This window comes from Theropithecus gelada, chromosome 7a (assembly GCF_003255815.1).
Source record: "Theropithecus gelada isolate Dixy chromosome 7a, Tgel_1.0, whole genome shotgun sequence".
Lineage (NCBI taxonomy): Eukaryota > Metazoa > Chordata > Mammalia > Primates > Cercopithecidae > Theropithecus > Theropithecus gelada.
Window position 1 is genome coordinate 54961191 of NC_037674.1, and position 8189 is coordinate 54969379.

An 8189-nucleotide genomic window follows, 5' to 3' on the forward strand; every position below is an offset into this window, starting at 1 on the left:
TGTGCCACGTTCACCTGAAGACAGGCCTAGATTTTGGAACAAACAGTCGAAGAAACAGTTCACAAAGGGTGAACTAAGGCTAAATGGGGAACAATTGTGGCAGAAAAGCAGAATGAAGCCCCCAAAATCCATTGTATTTTATCACCATGAATAGCATATTTTTAAATTAAAATGGTTACCCTCAAAAGAAAATTTAGTGAGAAAAGTGGCATTGTGTTATGTTTTCGCAAATTGACAACTCATTCTATTTCAGCATTCAGTCTCTTGCAGTACATTTTTTTCAGTGGAGGTATGTGGAGAAAATCGAGCCTCACACAGAAAAGGGAGCATTTTAAAATAGCCATTTCAGGTAATTGTGGATATTCTTTGAGACCACCAGAACAAAATAGGTGTATATTGTTAGTTTCTTCTTTTTTTTTTTTTTTTTTTTTCGAGATGGAAAATTGCTCTTCACCCAGGCTGGAGTGCAGTGGCACGATCTCGGCTCACTGCAAACTCCGTCACACCATTCTCCTGCCTCAGCCTCCCCAGTAGCTGAGACTACAGGCGCCCGCCACCACACCCGGCTAATTTTTTGTATTTTTTAGTAGAGATGGGGTTTCACCGTGTTAGCTAGGATGGTCTCAATCTCCTGACCTCGTGATCTGCCCTCCTCGGCCTCTCAAAGTGCCGGGATTACAGTCAGTTTCTTAAATGTTCATTGCAAGGTGGACTGTGAAAGCGTATCACAATTTTAAAAATTCTTGTTACATTAGAATCATTTAGTCTTTGCATGGATATTTTGCTCATGCATGGTTTTGTAAGACTTTGCATTGGTCATTTGGAAAATACTGAGTTACGCAAATTTTTCAAATATTGACATGCCTTATACAATATGGAAGGTTGATGCAAGGATTTCTGAGGAGGAGTTATATAGATGGGCCTCTTTAGATCCAGAGTGAAGATATTAGTGTCTTGTATGAAAGTTCACCGAAGGGCATTCATGATAGACAAGGCTCCCATATGTCATCTCACATAAGAAGACTTATTGGTGTTTTAACCATGTCCCCAGCTAGGGTCTCATCATTGCCAGACGTGAGTAAGCCTTCTGATGATTATAGCTCCCAGTCTTTGAGCCCTCCCAGTTGATGCAGAATGGGACAGAGATAAGCTGTCCCCTTCAGCTCCTACCCAAATGGCAGACTTGTGAGTCAGATAAATAATGTTCCAAGCTACTAAGTTTTGGAGTGGTTTGTTATGTAGCAGAGGGTGACCTGAGCACTTGGCTACTTGCCATTGCTATTGCCAAATCTGCCATCCCCTGATATGGCACCATTTCCTGAGGTTACAAGCCAGCCACCTGGTGACAGGTTAATTACTTTGGACCCCATCCATCATTAAAGGGATGCCAATTTTTCCTCACTGGAATAGACATGCATTCTGGATATATGGATTTATTAATATTATAAATATGAATACCTTCCCTGTCTAATGCTTTCGCTAACACCATCATCCGTGGACCCAGAAACCTTTATTCATGGTAGTCAGTGTAACATTGCTTCTAATGTACCCTATCAGCCTGAGAAAATGGTAGAATGAGCTGTTGAGGAGTCAGTTGTGGTGCCAGTTGGGAGACCTGAAAAGTTGAGGTTCTTAATTAAAGGATGCAGTATGTGCTCTGAATGAATGGCCCATATATGGTGATCTCTCATGGAATGCATAGGTTTGGAAATTAATAGGACTGGCTTCTCACTATGACAAACCAATTACAGAATGTGTGCTTCCCATTCCTGTAACTTTGGGTTCAGTTGGTATAGAGGTTTTGGTTCCCAAGGAGAAATTCTGTCATCCAGGCAACATGATAGTTCCATTGGATTGGAAGTTAGACAGCTATTTTGGTTTCCTCATACCACCGAGCCAACAGGCAAAGAAGAGAAGTACTGCACTGGCTGAGATGATCGACTCTGATTACCAAGAAGAAATTTGGGTGCTGCTATACAATGAGGGGAGAAAGGACCTTGTCTGGAACCCAGAGGATTCTCTGGGATATGTCTTAGTACTTCTATGTTCCTAGGTAAAGTTTAATAGAAAAGTACATAAATTTAAAAACACAAGACCACTGAGGTTTCAGATTCTTTAGGAATGAGTTTTGAAGTCACCCTATCTGGTGACAAAATCAGACCAAAACCAAAAACAGCTGAGGTGCTGGCCGAGAGCAAAGGAAACATGGAACAGGCAGGCAGAAGAAATATCAACTAGATAGGGTCTTACAACCAATTATGAAGATAAGATGAAGACAAGGACTATAACAACTTTGTGCCTTTTTTCATGTGGTAGAATATCCACATGGGATTACATTTGAATTAGAAGAGTAATTAACATTGCACAGTGAGGGATACAGACTTGACACTGGTGGAGAGGATGAGAGTGTCTTCCTTTGTATGAAGGATATTGTATCTTACTAGGCTACAGCATGAAGTAGTGGTGGTATATGGTGATGAAAATATGTGTGGAAGGGTATAGATGGATGCTTAGCATCCTAAGGAGAGCACTGAGTTGGTTATGAAGTTACTGGATCTCAGCTCTAAATCCTGCTCTGTGATCCTGTGGCTCGGACCCTAAATTATTTGTCAGCTGGCTTCTTGTTAGGTTCTGCCAGTAGAGGGCGTTAGAGGGAAACTGGAAGGCAAGGGTCGGGGCGAGGCGGGTGGCGGGTGGCGGGTGCGGGGGAAGGTTCTTCCTCCTTCTTGGTAGCTTGCTGTTCTGTCAGTCGCCTGACAAAAGCTGTTGGGTCCAGTCTCTATTTTGGGGGTAGAGCGGGGATGCTCAGAAGTGGCTTCAGAGGTTCCAGCACCCAGAACAGTTTTGCCTTCTCCTCCTTTGCTCCTTGTAACACATATAAATCACCTCTTGGGGGTGGAATTGCCCAGGCTGAGAGGTAGCAGTATCTCCTTGTTACAGTTACCACATCTCTGTATTTCTTCCAGATGGAGAAAGGATTACAAAAAGGCAAATGGCCAAGCCTTGTTTTACTGGGACAGGGTTTTCCAAAGGACCAGGCAAAAGCCCCATTTTATTTATTTGTTTTTATTAAAAAACTTTTTTTTTTTTTTTTGAGACAGACTCGCTTTTTTGCCCAGGCTGGAGTGCAGTGCAATCTTGGCTCACCACAACCTCCACCTCTCGGGTTCAAGCAATTCTCTTGTCTCAGCCTCCCAAGTAGCTGGGATTACAGGTGTGTGCCACCATACCCAGCTAATTTTTTGTATTTTTAGTAGAGACGGAGTTTCACCATGTTGACCAGGCTGGTCTTGAACTCCTGGCCTCAAGTGATCCACTCGCCTTGGCCTCCCAGTGTTGGGATTACCATTTGATTTTAAAACACAATTGTGGTTATATCATTCTGATATTTTTAAAAAGCTTTATATGAGGTTTGTATTCTGGCTATCTTTTGCTGCACTAACAAACTATCCCAGAACTTTATAGCTTAAAACAACCATTTTGTTTTGCTCATACCTTTCTGAATCATGAATTCAGGATAGGCTTGGTTGGGCAGTTCATCTTTGATCCATTTGGCATCAGCTGCCGTGGCTGAAATTGGAGGATCTGCTTCCAACATGGTTTCTTCACTTACATATCTCGTACCTCTGTGTTCCTTGGCCCCTCTTTCCTCCACACAGCATCTCAACCACGGAGGTCTTCTCTGCATGGTTTGTACATCTCATACTGTGACTTGCCAGCCTGAGGCTGGCTGGACTAATTACATGGTATCTCAGAACTCCAGGAGCGAGGGTTCAAAGAGATAAGAAATGGAAGCTGCCAGGATAGTTAAGGGCTGTGCTTGAAAGTGCTATTTTTATTGGTGAGAGGAGTCATAGAGCTTTTTCAGATTCAGGTGCAGGGAACACAGACTCTACCTGTCAGTGGGAGAAATGTCACAGAATTAGAGGTCCGCTCGAAACACTGGGATTACAGCTGTAACCAATGAAACATTCTAGGGTGGAGTGGACTATTTTCTCACTGAAATGATCTGTTCTTTCCTGGGAGGAATAGTAGGGTACTTCAGGAAAATATTGATTAGATATACTAAAATATTTTTTAAAGCATCTTAAAGGAGAACTCAGAAATGGAAAAAAAAAAATCTGGAGTAATTTTTAAACACCATATGAGGGAACATCTTTGAATATTCCAGGTTTCAAATTCAGTCCTTTGCAAGTACAGGGTCATTTTGGTCTTTAGTTTCTTGGTTGACTTTTTTTTTTTTTGAGACGGAGTCTCGCTCTGTCGCCCAGGCTGGGGTGCAGTGGCCGGATCTCAGCTCACTGCAAGCTCCGCCTCCCGGGTTTACGCCATTCTTCTGCCTCAGCCTCCCGAGTAGCTGGGACTACAGGCGCCCGCCACCACGCCCGGCTAGTTTTTGTTGTATTTTTTAGTAGAGACGGGGTTTCACCGTGTTAGCCAGGATGGTCGCGATCTCCTGACCTTGTGATCCGCCCGTCTCGGCCTCCCAAAGTGCTGGGATTACAGGCGTGAGCCACCGCGCCCGGCCGGTTGACTTTTTTTAAGAGTCCGTGCTCTGCTGAAATTTATTTTTATTGTATAGTTTTCCAGAATAGTTTTAACCTATGGTTGGTATGATTTCAGCTTACCTAGTAACAGAGCCAGATTTCATAAATCATGATATTGCCTGGTGTAAAGTCCAAGGAAAGAATCTATCATTTCTATGCGCTAGGCATGATGTTATTATTTTTTGGTCATTGCTTACATTTAAAATTTACTCTTTTTTCTTATGGTGAAAACTGCATTATTCAACGGAGAAAATTTGGATAGAGACTTACCAGGTTGCTAAAAGTTAAAAAGTAATGCTACCGTTTCTTGTAGGGATGTAGAGAAAGGGTACTCATTATGGCTGGTAGAAATGTGGATTATTAGAGCCTTTTGTGGAATGCAATCTGGTAATATCTTAAAAAAAAAATCCAAGTATCCACTGACTCTCTATACTAGTTGGGATTTGGTCAGGTTGTGAAGAGTGTAAAGCCTCAAATGAACAGCAGCTTAAACAAGGTAAAAGTTTACTTCTTTCTCTTGCATTCTGAAGTCTGGAGACAGGAAGTTCAGTGTGATACTGTGGGGCCAAGGACCCAGGCACCTCTTCTTGCTCCGTCCATGGTTTCTGTTCCCAAGGCCACCTTTTGGTTCGAGGTGGCTGCTGAACCTTCTGTCTGTCATAGGGTCTGCATCACAAACATCGAAGTGGGAATGAGAGAAGGAAGACATGGCCCTTCTCTCCAAAGGCTTTTCTTTTTCCATTCCAACTGGCTGTGTCTCAATTCAATTCTGGCACTGACCGCTTGGGTTTAGTGCAGACCTCACAAGTTAAAGGGCACAGTCCCCACCAAGGGAGCCCTTATTTTAAATTACAGCTGCAGCTTCAGAGTCCTGAGGCCACCTGCACTTTGGACCAACTGGCTATAAATTTAGAGGTTCCTGTGACTCCCCCAGATTCAATAAACTGCTAGAATAACTCACAGAACTCAGGAAAATGCCCCCTCCACTGAAAATATGAAATCACAGCTGTGTGAAGTTCTGTGATAGCCTAGAGAGGGGACTTGTGTTCCTCAGGGAAGGCTTCCCTCAGGAGGTGATGCTGAAGTTGAGATGTGATACATGGAGAAGAGTTCACCGGGCAGAGGGCACAGCCTGCACAGACCTCATGGCAGGAAGGGGCGCGGAACATAAGAAGGACTGGAGTCCGGTGTGTTTGGAGCAGCTTCTCAGATCCAGCAATAAAGCAGATAGTATATTTTAGTTCCCAGTGGCTCCATGCTTGCTTCTTAATTGGCTTAGCACTTATAAGGGAAAGGGGTATGATTAACAGCTCCAGACCTCTTTTTTTGATTTTGTTTTTTAGAGACAGAGTTTTTGCCCTGTTGCCCAGGCTGGAGTGCAGTGGTGCGATCTCAGCTCACTGCAACCTCTGCCTCCTGGGTTCAAGCAATTCTCCTGCCTCAGCCTCCCAAGTAGCTAGGATTATAGGTGCCCGCCACTGCACCTGGCTAATTTTTTTATTTTTGGTAGAGATGGGGTTTCACCATGTTGGCCAGGCTGGTCTGGAACTCCTGACCTCAGGTGATCTGCTTCAGCCTCCCAAAGTGCTGGGATTACAGGCATGAGCACCGCGCCCGGCCTAGACCTCTTAATAACAAACGATATATGTGCTTTGTTGAAAGAAAGTAAAATTATCCAGAAATCTATTGATTCTTCTTCCTCACACTTATTCTTGGTTAAATACTGTTTAAAAATGTGGTGTAGATCCTTCCAGACTTTCCCCTGTGACCAACAGCTGAATTTTAGTAGGGCCAGGGCAGAGGTGAGAAACCCAGCCCTGGGGGACTCAGAGGAGGGAGGACAACAATCGCTAGGAATGATGGAAACATTCAGCTGTCCTCGCAATTGATAAAACCAATAGTCACACAGTGGGGTGGAACTCTCTGCCCTTGGGTTTGCTGGGCTGGGTGGTCCCCATGCCCTCTGGGGAGAATCTGGTTAGGGGAAGCTATGAAAATGAAATCAAAGGGAAAGTAGTCTTTTTTTTTTTTTTTTGAGAAGGAGTCATGCTTTTGTTTCCCAGGCTGGAGTGCAATGGCGCAATCTTGGCTCACCGCAACCTCTGCCTCCCTGGTTCAAGTGATTCTTGTGCCTCAGCCTCCCGAGTAGCTGGGATTACAGGCACCCACCACCACGCCTGGCTAATTTTTGGAATTTTAGTAGAGACAGGGTTTCACCATGTTGGCCAGGCTGGTCTCTCAAACTCCTGACCTCTGGTGATCCCCCCACCCTGGCCTCCCACAGTGCTGGGTTTACAGGTATGAGCCACCATGCCTGGCCAGTAGTCTTTATTTTCTAAATTTTAAAAAATATATATTTTTGAAGACAGGGTCTTGCTCTGTCTATTCAACCAGGTCTTCCAGGGTCTATTCAACCAGGCTGGAGTGCAGTGGCATGGCCATAGCTCACTGCAGCCTCAAATTCCTGGGCTTACATGATCCTCCCGAGCAGCTGGCACTACAGGTGCAAGTCACCATGCCCATCAGGAAAGTAGTCTTTACACTTATTTATTTCTTGGCATTTAGAATATTGGAAACAATTAGGAAATGACGAAGAAGAAATGTGAGATGAATGGTTGGTTTCAGAAGAACAGAAGCATGTGTGTTTGTGATACAGACTTAGGGGAGAGAGAGAAGGGCAGCTGAGCCTAGGATATACTTCCAGTCCTGGGGAGGGGTTTGGGTGGTTGCTGGTGGTGTGTCTAGAGTGATTAAGTTTAGACAAACCTTTGAGTGTGTGCGTGTGTGTGTGTGTGAAGAGGGAAGTTTGGTATGTCCTTGACCTGGTGCTCTCTGGCATAAAGTTACCATGGGCAGAACTAATGGCAGATTGTCCTGGGCCTAGGAATGGTCTCAGCATTGCAAAGCCCCCTGGTGAACCTGAGCAATAAAGGTAGCACGTTTCCTCTATGCTTGTGACATATGTGAGGGCTACATGGTTTCCTTCAGGAACTAAGTCAGCCTGCCCTTTCTGATCCCACAGCCGGAGACACAAGGATACTCACTGTAGGTGGACCGATCTGGGACCCTGGAGGTTCCTGATACAATCTGTGTCAACTTGGGACACATTCTTGCACTTTTACTTTTCCAGAGGATTGTGCAAGCCTTTACTTCCACAGGCAGAGAATCTCATTCTTCCCCCTTGATCACCCTTCCCTTCATTATCCAAGAATTCCAGTCTTTCCAAAGCCATACTGGGAGACCAGAAAATTAGATGTGTGCACTATGTTACCATAGTGGCCATAAGGTGTCGCTGTTGTAAGGGTTTCCCCACAATCCATGGGCTCAGCCATTCTGCCCACCTGCACTGCCCACCTGCACAGGGCCGAGGTAGCATCCTACTCGTGCCCTAGAGCTGCTCCTTTCTCGGCCACCTCATGTTCCGCCATCATCCCTCAGAGTAGGGCACCCACCAGAGTTTCCAAGCTCGCAGTATCTTCACTCAGCCCTACCCACTGTGGGAACCTGGCCTCTGTGAAATTTTAGATCCTGAACTGGGGCCAGCCCCCTCTCTTCCCCTCCCTTCTGAGGGAGTCCCCTTAAGATCTTTTCCTGCCATGAGCCTGCTTCAGCGCATCCCAGACCACCCAAATGGCTGTCCCC